Source organism: Schistocerca americana, chromosome 5 (genome assembly GCF_021461395.2).
Source record: "Schistocerca americana isolate TAMUIC-IGC-003095 chromosome 5, iqSchAmer2.1, whole genome shotgun sequence".
NCBI classification, from domain to species: domain Eukaryota; kingdom Metazoa; phylum Arthropoda; class Insecta; order Orthoptera; family Acrididae; genus Schistocerca; species Schistocerca americana.
The window spans coordinates 222,756,250-222,772,814 of NC_060123.1; the positions used below are offsets into that span (position 1 = coordinate 222,756,250).

Consider the following 16,565-nt stretch of genomic DNA (forward strand, 5'->3'; position numbering starts at 1 on the left):
GCGGAAGATATGGTGTATCCGCACCAAACTACCTGGAGGCCCCCTCGTATTGAAATGTGGTGCCCGTTCTGTCGGACAATGCTACGAGCTGAGGGGATAACGGAAGACAGTGCTGCTTGCGCGTGACGCGTTGAGAATTTCGGTCGACCGTGAATCGTGTCCTTATGACCCAGGCCATTACGGCAGTCGTTCGAGTGAAGTGGAGCATACGGGTTCGAGTCCCGCCCAGACAAAAATTTTCAGTCTTCTCCATCGATTTAGTTCAGTGCCCATAGGCAGCTGAAGTCCTGTTTCTCGTAAGACTGAACAATCTTATATTGCTACTAATGCTGTCGGATAAACTGTTTATGTACACTGAAAACGTTGAAAGCATTTTAAGCTTCCCTGCGGCCCACAGGTTGTGGCTTTCGTTCCTGTGTAACATTCGCGTCCTTTATAACATGCTGGGTTCTATAAGTCAAATATTCCTCGAGCCAGCACATATTTACGAAGTAAACTAGACCCTACCTGATTTTATTTCGGGAAACTGAGAAAGTGCCTCCCTAAACAGTTATTGGGAAAGCAACAATAAATCAATTGTTATTATGAGCTTCTCTTCCTGCATTTAATAATGGAAATTGCAGTTTAAATATATCCTTTACGTAAAGTGAAAATATCGTGATGTTAGGAATTATTATTATTCTGAGATCATAGATATATATTACTGCTACGAAAACTTTTCTCTGGTATGAATGATAACTTTTTTTCTTTCTATCTCAAAATAAATTGAAAATTCTTTTAATTCTTAAATTTTACTTCGTGAGGCTCAACCCAAAGTTAATGCAAGCTTCTGCTTGTGTGCTTTTACGTAAAGATGAATTTTCAACAGTCGAAGATAGCCGTGCTTTGTTAACTGAAAATTGGTCTTCGTAAATAACTTTAAAATGCAGGTTGTTCAGAATGTAGAGCGCGAGAAATGAAAGAAAACTAATTTTGAGTTACTTTTTTAAGTTGCGCATGGACTACTCAGTTTGTATATTTTGCTTATTTTTTTCATAGTTCCACACAACTTATTCCTGTTTTCTCGATTGATCTGTGTTCAGTTTTTCAAGGCCTATCCACTGCGCCAACTTATAACTAAATCTGAGAGGGGTGCGATGGGGAGGTTCCCTTGTAAGCAACAAGATCAAAAAGACAAGCGATAAGAAAAAAATAACATGACATTTTTCCTTTACATATCAGTTCAGGGAATCTTTATATATCACTCAGAAATCTAAAGTTTCAGTCACTACTTGTGATAAATATTCTTTGTTAAGCGTGTATCACTGTAATTACTTTTACCACTAATTAGAGGCGTTGCAGAAGACACCCCGTATGATCGTATCTTGGTTATATAGGAGTCAGCGATGTTGTTTCGCGTCGAACGCGTTGCGGAAATCTACGAAGACGCAATCTACTTGTTGACCTCCTCCAACTGTTTTTCAAGATGCCGTGTACGATTAAAGGAACCTGTCTTTCCTACCACTGTTTCCTTTTGAGAACCCGTGACGATTCATTAACATAAGCTCGTTTTCCACTTACAAAGTTAGAATTTTTGAGCTTAGCATATGCTCTAGCATTATGCAACAGACGGACGCGTACTACAATTTTTGTAAACATGAGTGACCTGTGCTCTTTCCCCTACCTAAGCTATTCTCAAGGAGCTAATTCCGTGACGTATCCCGTGTAAGATTTGACTGGTATTCCGTCGGCGCCTGCTGCCTTGTTCGGCTTCAGTAGTGTTGATTGTTTTTCGATACCAGGAGTGCTAATGTCGACATCCGTCAGTTACGGATTTGTTCAAATGGCTCTACGCACTATGGGACTTAACATCTGACGTCATCAGTCCCCGAGACTTAGAACTACTTAAGCCTAACTAACCTAAGGAGGCAGGATTCGAACCTCCGACCGTAGCAACAGCGCGGCTCTGGACTAAAGCGCCTAGAACCGCTCGGCCACAACGGCCGGCTACGGATTTGTATCTGAATATATATTTAAGTGCGGAATTTAAAATTGTTGCCTTCTATCCTCTGTCTTTAGTTTCGACACCAGACGGATTAAATGCAAGGTTTCGGTCGGTTCGTTGACTTTACATATGACGTGAATTCCCTCTATCTTCTGATAAATCTTTAGCCAGTATATGATTGTGAAAATTATTACTGAAGGTTTCATCCACGGCTCTTTTTACAAACGCATGAGTTGCTGTTAATTTTTTTCCGACATCATCCCTGCAACCTCTTTTGTAAGTAGCGTGCAGGGTCTCTGTTTTGCAATTTCCTTCGAAGGGAATCTTTAAGCCTGGGTAGATCTTCGCCATATTTTATTGATTTACTTATCCAGATGGCGGTTGATGACGTCTTTTTAACTTGAACCACAATTGCTTTGCATGCTCTCAGTTTCTGTTTTAAAAGAAATGCTAATGGCTCTCTGTCAGTTCGACCAAACACAAATTCTTTCCTAGCTTTTTTGCTGACCTTTCTGCCATCTGATGCTTAGGAACTGCGATCCGCGCCTCACTTCGGCAAATCACAGTTTGGTTTTGTTAGTATCAAACGCGGACTGCGTAGATGGAATCAGTCGTCGCTAAAATTGTGACTCGGGTGACGACTCTTTATACTCACACGTTTATTGGTACGGGACCGAGCTGTGGAGCAGAAAAGGCGACTTTAAGCCACGGCTCACATTTATTTATACTAACCACTCTGTTTTTATTATATCTTCCTGCTGCATTAATTCTACCTGGTAGACAGAAAAATTGCTTCACCCCTTGATCCGTGAGAGAGTTAGTACTACCCCGCAGGTGTGGGTCTAGGGTTCGATTGTTGGGATGGGGGTCATAGTTTGTTACACTCTCCTCTTTCTCCGCCCGCGGCCAAAAATTTATCTTGTGATCGCCCCACTTTTAATATGCCACAGATGCCAATCATAATAATACAAGGGGCGTACAGTAAGTAACGCACCTGCCCGGGTAGCCGAGCGCACTAACGCGCTGCTTCCTGGACCCGGATAGAATCCGCCCGGCGGATTAACGACGGGGGCCGGTGTGCCGGTCAGCCTGGATGTGGTTTTTAGGCGGTTTTCCACATCCCGCAAGGTGAATACCAGGCTGGTTCCCACGTTCCGCCTCAATTACACGCGTCGCAGACATTTGAAACACATCCGCACTATTTCACGATTTACACTAGACGCAGACAGTTGGGGTACACTGATTCCATCCTGGGGGGTACGGGGTGGCGGCAGGAAGAGCATCTGGCCATCCCTAACACTAACATTGCCAAATCCGTTGTAACCACGCCGACCCTGCAATCGCTGCGGGACTATGGCATAAGCGAAAGAAAGAGAGTACAATAAGTAATGCAACACTTATTTTTTTTCTCAGACAGTTTCGCTTTAAAAATTGCGGAATTTGTTGTGAGACATTGCGTAATATACCAGCTTAAGCCACTACAGTTTCATGAAGTTCCAACAGGTGGCGGCGCAATAAATGGTTCAAATGGCTCTGAGCACTATGGGACTTAACATCTGAGGTCATCAGTCCCCTAGAACTTAGAGCTACTTAAACCTAACTAACCTAAGGACATCTCACACAGCCATGCCCGAGGCAGGATTCGAACCTGCGACCGTAGCGGTCGCGCGGTCCCAGACTGACGCGCCTAGAACCGCTCGGCCACACCGGCCGGCGCGGCGCAATAGATAGCCTTAAAAATGGCGTCTGTAACGGAGGTGCGTTCCAATAGGAGAGCTGTCATTGAGTTACTTTTGGCGGAAAACCAGAACATCGCGGATATTCATAGGCGCTTGCAGAATTTCTACGGAGACATGGAAGTGAACAAAAGCACGGTGAGTCGTTGGGCGAGGCATCTGTCATCATCGTAACAAGGTCGCGCAAATCGCCCGATTTCCCGCGCGCCGGACGGCTACACACAGATGTGACTCGTGCAGTGTTGGAACGTATGGACACTCTCATTCGAGGTGATCGCCGGATCACAATCAGACACGTCGCTGCTCAACTGGACGTCACTGTTGGTAATAGTGACACGCTCGTCCACGAGTTGGGGTACTCAAAAATCCGTCCCCGCTGGGTTCCTCGTCGCCTAAAGAAGACCGTAAGGAGCAACGAAGGACCATCTGTGTGGAATTTCTTGCGCGTTACGAGGTTGATCGTGACAATGTTTTGTCGGACATCGTCACAGGCGATGAAACATGGGTTCATCATTTAGAACCGGAAACGAAACGACAGTCTATGAAGTGGCCCCACACCATCTCTCCTCCGAAGAAAAAGTTCAAAGCCGCACCCTTAGCCGGTCAAGCCATGGCGACGGTCTTTTGAGACTCTGAAAGGTTATTCTGTTTGTTGTCTTCCGTCACGATCTACTCTGAAGAGCACTGTGCTACACTGAGGCAATTAAAGAAACGACTTCAGCTTGTTCGTCGTCACAAAAATGCATACGAACTTCTCCATGACAACGCAAGGCCTAACACACGTCTGCACACGCAAGAGGAGCGCACAGAACTTCATTGGAGTGTTCTTAGTCATCCACCCTAGAGCCCGGATCTCGCACCTTCCGATTTCCAAATGTCATGGCCAATGAAGGATGCACTCCACGGGAAGCAGTAAGTGGATGATGGGGAGGTTATTGATACAGCAAGAGGTTGCTCAGACATCGACCAGCAGGGTGGTACGATACGGGCATACAGGCTCTCCCAGAAAGGTGGCGTGATGCTTTCGCATTGAACAGAGATTATGCCGAAAAATGAGACGTTGTATTCAAAAGAGTGTGGAATAATATGGTGTATTGGAATCCTGAATAAAAAGAACCTGCTTTCAGCAAAAAAACTGCATTAGTTATTGAAAGCGCCTCAAAGTAGCCGCGCGGGATTAGCCGAGCGGTCTCAGGCGCTGCACTCATGGACTGTGCGGCTGGTTCCGGCTGAGGTTCGAGTCCTCCCTCGGGCATGGGTGTGTATGTTTGTCCTTAGGATAATTTAGGTTAAGTAGTGTGTACCCTTAGTGACTGATGACCTTAGCAGTTAAGTCCCATAAAATTTCACACACATTTGAACATCTGAACGCCTCATGGTAACAATAATAATAATAATAATAATAATTAGGTAGACAATTTAAGAAAACTCTTTCTAGAACGAGCAGAAACTAGCAAAATACACAAAGCAATCACTAATATAAATACATCGGCTACACAACTGCAATTTCATAACCACTTCTACAACCCTTTAGATCACATAACATCAACAGATACGAGAAAGTAAATTGGAAAAAGAAAACACTACATGGCAAGCACCCGTATCATCTAACACAGCCACACATCGATCAAGACGCATCCAACACATGGCTAAGAAAAGGCAATATATACAGTGAGACGGAAGGATTCATGATTGCAATACAGGATCAAACAATAAACACCAGATATTACAGCAAGCATATTATTAAAGATCCCAATACCACAACAGATAAATGCAGACTTTGCAAACAACAAATAGAAACAGTAGATCACATCACAAGCGGGTGTACAATACTAGCAAATACAGAATACCCCAGAAGACATGAGAATGTAGCAAAAATAATACATCAACAGCTTGCCTTACAACATAAACTTATAAAACAACACGTTCCCACATACAAGTATGCACCACAAAATGTACTGGAGAATGATGAATACAAATTATACTGGAACAGAATCATTATAACAGATAAAACAACACCACATAACAAACCTGACATCATACTCACCAATAAAAAGAAGAAATTAACACAACTAATCGAAATATCCATACCCAATACAACAAATATACAAAAGAAAACAGGAGAAAAAATTGAAAAATGCATCCAACTGGCTGAGGAAGTCAAGGACATGTGGCATCAGGATAAAGTTGACATTATACCAATTGTACTATCAACTACAGGAGTCATACCACACAATATCCACCAGTACATCAATGCAATACAGCTACATCCAAACTTATATATACAACTACAGAAATCCGTAATTATTGATGCATGTTCAATTACACGAAAGTTCCTAAATGCAATATAACATATACTGTACAGTTAAAAGGGAGTCACGCTTGATCAAGGTCCGCGTCACTTTCCGTTTTTGACCAGACATAACGTCTGAGAAAAGAAAGAAATAATAATAATAATAATAATAATATGGTAATAATAGTGATAAAAATAACCAAGTTTGCTTTAAAAAATGATGATTCCGAGCGGAACAAATCTTAAAATTATAAACAGGTATAGAATAACGAGCATTTAATAACATTTGTATACTTCAAAAAAGCATATTATTCGATTGACAGTGAGGTACCTTAAGAGTTTGGAGCTGACAAGAAATCAGTTGCAATTATAAAAGACACACTAACAAATACGAAACGCAGAATCAAATTTTTTGATTAAATATCCAAGAATTTTGATATAAAAACTGGTGTTAGGCAAGGACATGGACTCTCCCAGCCACTGTTCAGTTGCGTTTTAGGAAAGGTAATCGGGAATTGGAGAAAAGCAACAGAAGAAAAAAATTTAAAAACGTTATAATTGGGAGCAAAAGGGACAATCTGAAAACTGATTAATTGGCTTTTGTAGATGATTTTGACATCTTAGCTGAATCTGTAGAAGATGTAACAGTGCAGATAAATCTCTTACAAGAAACAGCTCCAAAGTCAGGCCACGTGTTTACGGAAGAGTAAAAAAATTATAAAAATTTCAAATACCTAAGTGAAATAATATAGCCACATACTGTGGACAAACGCTAATTTTGCAACTTCTAGAAATGGATTTTCAAGTAACAAAAACCTATTACAACAAAATATATATCCATTAATGAAAATTCCGACACCACAACACTGTCATGAGATCAGAATATCTTTATGCTTCAGAATGTCATTTGTTAAATTCAGTCAAACAGGTTAAACAGAAAAATATGAAAAGGAAATAGGAAAATCTTGCAACCAGAATATGACAATGGGAATAGAAATTAAGAAGTAATATAGAAGTTTATGAAAGGATAGAATGAAGAGTAGATACAATGAGGACGAGAAGAATTATATTCTGTCGACACCTAAAGATGAAAAATACTTTTAAAAAAATTTAACTCTTTTCACAGAAACCAAAAACCACCAATGATGTGGATCACAGAAGTTAAAGCAGAAGTGAAGGAAATAGCAATAACAGAGGAGCAAACCGAAAAAGTCTAGAGCAAAAGTATAAAGTTTCAAGGACTTCCAGGATAAAACATAGAAAATGAGGAGTGCAATATTGGTAGAAGAAATGAGAGAATGACGTAGGGCAAGAATGAAAATGTACTGGAAGGAACGAAAAGAGAAAAGTAAGAAGATCTAAGTTATTTCATGTTGTTCTCAGTTGGACAAATAAATAAAAAAATATAATGATAAAATCTGTCCGTGTCCAAAACGCCGCGCGCGAAATTGCGATTTTTCAGGGGGTCGTATCTCGATTCTATTGATCGCAGAGATAAGGAGTGAAGTGCTTCAGATATCACTTGGCCTAGCGACCAGATCTACACCTATCGGAAGACCGGGCATACCGTAGCAATCCTACACTACAGGGTCAAAATTTAAATGTTACACACTGACTCCAGCCCAGGCAAATTGAGCAAATCGATTTGTTCTTTGGAATTAGAGGTGGTCTATGGTGGATTTCAGGCGGCTTGTAAAAACACCATTTGTTCATGGGCGGCTTCTGAGAAAATCCCCAAAAACCTAGATTTTTGGGTAAGAACAACTAATCATGGCATATTGTTCAAGTTTTTAACACGTGTTCTTAAAGTGATATTCTCGGAGAATATCGGAACTTTTTTCGATATCATTATCCGTTACGGAACTTCAGAGGTCCAAAGTTACCGTATTTACGCAGAAAAACCCAAAAGCCGGATTTTAGCCGTGTTTGGACCGTGGACCGCAATCATCTAAATAAGTAACTATAGCAAATGACTCATTTTAACTGTAAGTTATTTAGCCATTCATCTAGAAACACCATTTTCTCGTTTCCAAAAACATGTATCCGTTATCAAGATAATCAGAAAAACGTTGATTTTTAATACAGAAGTATCAATTGTGGGGTTGACCATATCTATAATTTCTATACGTGGCATATCGTCGAACTTTTTACCATATATTCTTAAGAGGGTGATCTCGGGGAACCTTTAACGTTTTTCGATGTCATTATCCGAGATCCAGAAGTTCACCGTACTTTATGTACGTAAAATATGCACCTATTAGCCGGCCGGTGTGGCCGAGCGGTTCTAGGCGCTTCAGTCTGGAACCGCGCGACCACTACGGTCGCAGGTTCGAATCCTGCCTCGGGCATGGATGTGTGTGATGTCCTGAGGTTAGTTACGTTTAAGTAGTTCTAAGTCCCATAGTGCTCAGAGCCATTTGAACCATTTTTTGCACCTATTATCCAGTCTTAGATGTAAATGTAGCTTTAACTGAGGTAGTGAACAAATGGCAAGGTTTATAGGGTCATTTCCAGGGTTCTTAGGTCTCCAGATTAGGCTTTTAGTCAACATATTTCATCAATAAAACCTTACGACAACACTGTCACTGTGTAATGGGCACTTCGTGCCTACAAAAATATGCCCAAAGTGGTAATTCTGTGACAAGAAATGTGTCTGAAAAAGAGGCCTGAAAAGAACTTGAAATGACTGCCAAGAATTATGTAAAACTAGAAAGACCACAAATTTAGTAAATTATTATTAATAAATTTTTACTCTTTTTAGATACTAATCATATGCCGGGCGTTTCCGATGAATTGCGATCAATAAAGAAACTATCCAGAAAAAATTTAAAGCAAACGATTTTATGTCAACCTTATATTACGCGTATTTATTTGTTGTTTTATACACTGACGGGGAAAAAAATCGTAAAACGGAAGTTGGTAGACGTGTTTCTACATCTGAAAGATGAATGCCTGTTGAGATTTCGCGTCAATCGCGTTAGAGTGGTGCTAGTAGAACCACTACGTGGATGCAAATCAGATTTGATTTAAACACACGTAACAGTTTCCGGCCGAAGTGGCCGTGCGGTTCTAGGCGCTGCAGTCTGGAACCGCAAGACCGCTACGGTCGCAGGTTCGAATCCTGCCTGGGGCATGGATGTGTGTGATGTCCTTAGGTTAGTTAGGTTTAACTAGTTCTAAGTTCTAGGGGACCAATGACCTCAGAAGTTGAGTCCCATAGTGCTCAGAGCCATTTGAACCATTTGAACCACGTAACAGTTGTGAACATTGTTTACCTTTGGGACTGGACGTGGTGAGTTGATGTTAGCTATTATCAACAACTCAGTGAATTTGAACGCGGTCTTGTAATGCCGCTACAAGAAGCTGGAGGTTCCTCCTGCGATACTGCAGAAACACTTGGCGGGAATGTAGCCGCTGTACATGACTACCGGCAGCGGCGGCCACAATAACGTATGCCCGCTAGAAGTCCGGGCTCCGGACGGCAACGTGGCCCTACCGAGGGGGAAGGCCGTTGTGTTCGGCGTATGGCTCTGGTGCATCGTACTGCAGCTGCAACAACAATCTGAGCAGTAGTTGGCACCACAGTGACAGAACGACCCGTTACAAACCGGTTACTTCAACGACAGCTCCGAGCCAGACCCTCTGTAGCTTGCCTTCGACTGGACTCAAAACACTGCCGTTTACGCCTTCCGTGGTGCCAAGCCAGAGCTGACTGGAAGGAGGAGGTGTGTCTTGTTTTCTGATGAAAGCTGGTTCTGCCTCGGTGTCGCTAACAGCCCAATGTTGAGGGCCTGCAACGAACTTGACTGGATGCTAGACACACTGGACCTACACCTGGAGTTGTGGTCTGGGGTGCGATTTTGTATGAGGGCAGGAGCTCCCTCGTGATTATCCGACTCACCCTGAATGCAGAACTGTTCGTCAGTCTTAGATCTGTTGGGGTCTCATTCATGAACAGCATTCCAAGGTTGTTTTCCAACAGGATAACGCTCGCCCACATACCGCTGTTGCAATCCAACGTGCTCTGTAGAGTATCGACACGTTGCGTTGGACTGGTCATTCACCAGATCTGCCTCCAATGGAGCACAAATGGGACATCATCGGAATACAACTCCAGCATTAGCCATCCCTGTATTGATGGACCAAGTGCAACAGGCAAGGAACTCTATCCCACAAACTATCCGGCACCTGCACAGCACAACACTTGCAGGCTTGCATGTTTGCATTCAACATACTGCGCTGACACAGGGTATTCATTTACCAGTATTCCTTATTTCCAGTGGCTTACATCGCGCTTACATTTAATTATAATCTTATCATGTTAATCACTTAAATATGTTACCTAGATAAATCTATTCCCGAAATTTCATTACTCTAATTTAATTTTTTTTCGGTGTTCTGACGTTTTTTACGTCAGTATATGTGCTGAAGTACATTTTCAAAAAATGGTCAAATGTGTGTGAATTCCTAAGGGACATAACTGCTGATGTCATCGGTCCCTAGACTTACACACTACTTAAACTAACTTATGCTAAGTACAACTCACACCCCCATGCCCGAGGAAGGACTTGAACCTCCGTCGGGAGAAGTACATTCTAAGACGAAAAAAAAGGGAAAAGAAAAAAAGAAAAGAAAAGAAAAGAAAACGACGCATCGCGACGGAGTTATCCGAATGTGACGGAAATCGTTAGATGTGACGAACATGTACCGACAGACAAATAATTACAGTTTCCGAAAAATTGGGTTATTCATTCAAGAGGAAGCTATTCGAGACCTGAGCAAGTCAGTAACGCATTGGTTCAGTTCTAGCCCTTATGCAGGCAGTTATTCGATTTGGTAGTTGTTGTATAGCCTCCTGAGGGATATCGTTCCAAATTCTGTCCAATTGGCTCATTAGATCGTCAAATTCCCTAGCTATTGGAGGGTCATGCACATAACTCTTCAAATGTTCGTGGTTGGGGAGAGATATGGAGACCTAACTAGCCACGATATGGTCTGACACGCACGAAGACAAGCAATAGGAATTCTCGCCGTGTGGGGACGGGCAGTACGTTGCTGAAAATCAGTCTACGATGGTTTGCCATGAAGGGCAACAAAGGGAGACGCAGAACATCGTCGCCGTACTGCTTTGATGTAAGGGTACCGCTGATAACAACCAAAGGGATCCTGTTACGAAATGAAATGACACACAGACCATCACTCCTACCTGTCAGGCCGTATAGAGGGCGACATTCAGGATGGTACCCCACCACTGTACAGGGCGTATCCAGACACATATTCGCTGGTCATAGGGATTCAGTTAGAAGTGGGAATCATGGAAGAAAACAGTTCTACTGCAGTCAATGAGAGTCCAGGCTGGAGACACAGAAACGACGGAAAGGATCGAGTTTAAATGGTTCAAATGGCTCTGAGCACTATGGGACTGAACATCTGAAGTCATGAGTGCCCTAGAAAAAAAATTGGTTCAAATGGCTCTGAGCACTATGCGACTTAACTTCTTAGGTCATCAGTCACCTAGAACATAGAACTAAGTAAACCTAACTAACCTAAGGACAACACACAAATCCATGCCCGAGGCAGGATTCGAACCTGCGACCGTAGCGGTCTCGCAGTTCCAGACTGAAGCGCCTAGAACCGCTCGGCCACAGCGGCCGGCTAAGGATCGAGTCATGAATGAAATTCGCTCTGATACCTTTGACGGTGGACCTCCACTACCGCAAGCTCTTTGCTTTTCATATTTTGCGAGGAGATAGTACGGAGCAATACAAAAAAGGTCTAGTAAAAATTGGCTTTAATATGCATATCTTAAAAGCTATGAGTACTTGTTGACTAGAAGAGATATGTATCGTAGTAGCAAAGAGGAACAAGTGCTCATACCTCTTAAGGTATGCACTTTAGAGCCCATGTTTACTGGACTTTTTTTTTTCTTGTTTACTTCCACGCCACCGCCTCTCAAAATATAGAAGTCAAAGAGCTTGGTGTAGGAGAGATCCACTGGCAGAGATATCAGAACGATTTTCGCTTATAATTTTCAGCTGGGTCGTTTCCGGACCAGGGTCCCGTATCTCAAAGTGATACATTTACCCCTCTGCATCATCCCTGGTAGTTTGTAACATCATCAAGGAATCACACTGTAAAATTTTTATCGACTATTGCCTGGAGGAATAATCCGCCGAAACTGGTAGTGTTCCTGTAACAAAATATGGAAGACAGAGGCGGAATGTTTTTGGTGCAGCCTGGCGGATAATGCAGTGATATCAAAACATGCTGCGCCTAACACGCAGCCGAGCCCGGGCCGGAATTGCTCTGACGGAGTGCAGGCTGGCCGGTGCTGGGGAATATCTGGTGATGTCAGAGCCGCCGCATCGCGAGTGCGGCTCACGCCTGACCTATTTAGGAAAGTCGCCGTGTGGCGCACATCCAGAAATTCTCCGCCAAGATCGTCACGGAAACGCCCCAGGGCAGGCAGCTAACGCGGCGCGCACCCAGCGCCCAGGGTAAGTAAGCAGAGCAGCGGTCCCGCCCTACGTCATGGGCTTGCGTCCAGGGAGGGAGAGGGAGTGGAGCGGGGGGAGACGATGACGTTCTAGTAAAGCGTCTTTATTTTCTACATCTACACACATACTCCGCACCGTAACGTGCGTTGCGGAGGGTACCTTTTACCAATATAAGTCATTTCCCATTCTGATCCGCTCACAAATACACTACTGCCCATTAAAATTGCTGCACCAAGAAGAAATGCAGATAATAAACGGTTATTCATTGGACAAATATATTATACTAGAACTGACATGTGATTACATTTTCACGCAATTTGGGTACATAGATACTGAGAAATCAGTACCCTGAGCAACCACCTCTGGCCGTGATAACGGCCTTGATGCGCCTGGGCATTGAGTCAAACAGAGCTTGGATGGCGTGTACAGGTACAGCTGCCCATGCAGCTTCAGCATGATACCACAGTTCATCAAGAGTAGTGACTGGCGCACTGTGACGAGCCAGTTGCTCGGCCACCAATGACCAGACGTTCTGAATTGGTGAGAGACCTAGAGAATGTGCTGGCCTGGGCAGCAGTCGAACATTTTCTGTACCAGAAAGGCCCGTACAGGACCTGCAACATGTGGTCGTGCATTATACTGCTGAAATGTAGGTTTTCGCAGGGATCGAATGAAGGGTGGAGCCACGGGTCTTAACACATCTGAAATGTAACGTCCACTGTTCAAAGTGCCGTCAATGCAAACAAGAGGTGACCAATGGCACCCCATACCATCACGTCGGGTGATATGCGAGTATGGCGATGACGAATACACGCTTCCAATGTGCGTTCACCGAGATGTCGCCAAACACGGATGCGTCCATCATGATGCTGTAAACAGAACCTGGATTCATCCGAAAAAATGACGTTTTGCCATTCGTGCACCCAGGTTCGTCGTTGAGTACACCATCGCAGGCGCTCCTGTCTGTGATGCAGCGTCAAGGGTAACCGAAGCCATGGTCTCCGAGCTGATAGTCAATGCTGCTGCAAACGTCGTCGAACTGTTCGTGCGGATGGTTGTTGTCTTGAAAACGTCCCCATCTGTTGACTCAGGGATCAAGACGTGGCTGCACGATCCGTTACAGCCGTGCGGATAAGATACCTGTCACCTCGACTGCTAGTGATACGAGGCCGTTGGGATGCAGCACGGCGTTCCGTATTACCCTCCTGAACCCACCGATTCCATATTATGCTAACAGTCATTGGATCTCGACCAACGCGAGCAGCAATGTCGCGATACGATAAACCGCAATCGCGATATGCTACAGTCCGACCTTTATCAAAGTCGGAAACGTGATGGTACGCATTTCTCCTCCTTACAAGGCATGACAACAACGTTTCACCAGGCAACGCCGGTCAACTGCTGTTAGTGTATGAGAAATCGGTTGGAAATTTTCCTCATGACATGCTGACAGCACGTTGTAGGTGTCACCACCGGCGCCAACCTTGTGTGAATGCTCTGAAAAGCAAATCATTTGCATATCACAGCATCTTCTTCCTGTCGGTTATATTTCGCGTCTGTGGCGCGTCATCTTCGTGGTGTAGCAATTTAAATGCCAGTAGTGGAGAACGAAGGAAAAGCAATTTTGACTGAGCCTACTGGTAACAAATCTAGCAATCCGCCTGTGAATTGCTTCGATATCTTCCGAGGATGTGACCTGGCGGGGATCCCAAACACTCTTAACAGTTCTCAACAATGGGTCGTGCTGGTGTCCTGTATATGCGGTCTCTTTTGCAGACGAATCACATTTTCTTATAAGTCTCCCAATGCACCGAAGTCCAGCATGCTCCTTTGCTCCGACAATCCTTACATGCTCGTTCCATTTCAAAATGCTTTGCAACGTTACACATTGGTATGCAATCGATGTGACTGTATCAAGCAGCACGTTTTTAATTCTGTATTCGAACATTACAGGAGCGTTTTTCCCATTCATCTGCATTAAATTACATTTTTCTACATTTAGAGCTATCTGCCATTCATCTCACCAACTTGATATTTTGTCATCTTGTATCCTTCTGCAATCGCTCAACGATGACTTCTTGCCGCACACCTCAGCGACTTCAGCAAACAGCGGCCGATTGCTTCTCACAATGTCTGTCATGTCATTTATGTATATAGAGAATAATATGGGTTCTCTCACACTTTCCGGGACCCCTTCTGACGATACCTTTGTCCTTGAGGATCACTCGACGTCGAGGACATTTTCGTGTTTTCTTTTTCACCGAGTGAGCAATGGTCTTTGCATCTATATATACGAAGACAGTAACTTGTTCTCGAAAGAACAGTTACTGTTGATGACCGTGCAGCTTATCCCTGGAATAAATGATGACTAACTGACAACCTCAGCTGCTGACAGGTGTTGTTGTTATACCTCGATGTGGACAGGTGAAAATGTGTGCCCCCATCGGGTCTCGAACCCGGGATCTCCTGCTTACAGGGCAGACGCTCTATCCATCTGAGCCACCGAGGACACAGATGAATAGCGCGACTGCAGGGACTTATCCCTTGCACGCTTCCCGTGAGAGACACACTCCCAACTGTCCACAATTCTACATATGTATTATACCTTATAGACATTTGCCCACCCACTCATTGCTCGCGCACGCGACCTTTGTCTGTGCGAGTGCGCACAGGTTGCCCAAACTCTTACGGGAACCGCCAAAGCGTGCGCGAGTAATGAGTGGGTGGACAAATGTCTATAAGGTATAATACATATGTGGAATTGTGGACAGTTGGGAGTGTGTCTCTCATGGGAAGCGTGCAAGGGATAAGTCCCTGCAGTCGCGCTATTCGTCTGCGTCCTCGGTGGCTCAGATGGATAGAGTGTCTGCCATGTAAGCAGGAGATCCCGGGTTCGAGTCCCGGTCGGGGCACACATTTCACCTGTCCACGTCGAGGTAAAACAACAACACCTGTCGGCAGCTGAGGTCTTTGCATCCTCAGCAATTTCCGAATTTTGTTATTAAACCACTATGCGTCTTTTCCGTCCTTCATCCAGTGACTCGGCACATACTTCTCCAGAACACGACTCACAATCCGTATAAACTTCTCCCAAAATTCCTTTACATCTACCACACTGGAACAAATTGATGTCCATTTACTGCTTACGTGGGACGCTGAAAACTGCTTATTTGCTCTTTCTAGCAAAAAGATACTCTCTTAGCCGTCTTGATTGTTTTATTGACTTTAGTAACAATTGTCGTTATGATGAAATCATGATAACTAATCCGTGTCTCTTTACTGACACCGTCGGTAAGGTCAGGTGCGTTCGTAGCTACAAGAGCTAAAATATTTCCATTGCGTTCATGTTTTCTACCTGTCTGTTCAAGACAACTTTCGGAAAATTTGTTAAAAAGTACTTCGCAAAACTGCCTGTCAGTACTCCCTGCAGCGAATCCATAGACGTCCCAGTCTATACGCGGTAGGCCAAATTCGCCTCTAACCAATATTGCGTGATTTACGTATTTCCGCGCCACTGACCGTAGTCTTCCTTTGGATGACTCTAAAACTGCCACGACACAATCATACGACTAGTAACATTGTCTTGGATGATAGCATTGCACTATAACTATCGACCCTGAAAGCTTCACATCTGTATCTGTTTTATTTATTGATTTATTACATATTTACATATTTTTCATTTTGCAAATGCCTGTCGGGACATAGTATTCTCCACAATGACGCAGCAACTAAATGTAGCATGAAAGCCTCGTATCTTATCATACTTCTGTAGTTACTTAATGAATATTTTATTATTATTGTTAGTACATTATGTAAATGTTAATCACAATTGATATTAAAAACCATTGTAATTTAAAAGTAGTCAGTTGCATGTATTAGTTGACACCACCATTGAAAGGTGTGCTAGAAGATGGTTCTATCTAACATGCCTGTGTAATTCTTTGACAAATATTTAACAACATTTTACTATCATTTAAGGCGAGCACACATGCGCAACAATGCTTGTTTATTGATTTATGAACAATGTATTATGTATATTTATTGTAAATGTCCTG

General features: G+C 43.4%; 1 non-coding gene across 1 annotated transcript; it reads left to right on the top strand.

Annotated features, from left to right (window-relative positions):
* Nucleotides 1-15,348: 15,348 nt before the first annotated feature.
* On the top strand, nt 15,349-15,422 carry Trnat-ugu. The gene has a single exon. It is a non-coding gene; the product is annotated as a tRNA-Thr (tRNA).
* Nucleotides 15,423-16,565: the final 1,143 nt, after the last annotated feature.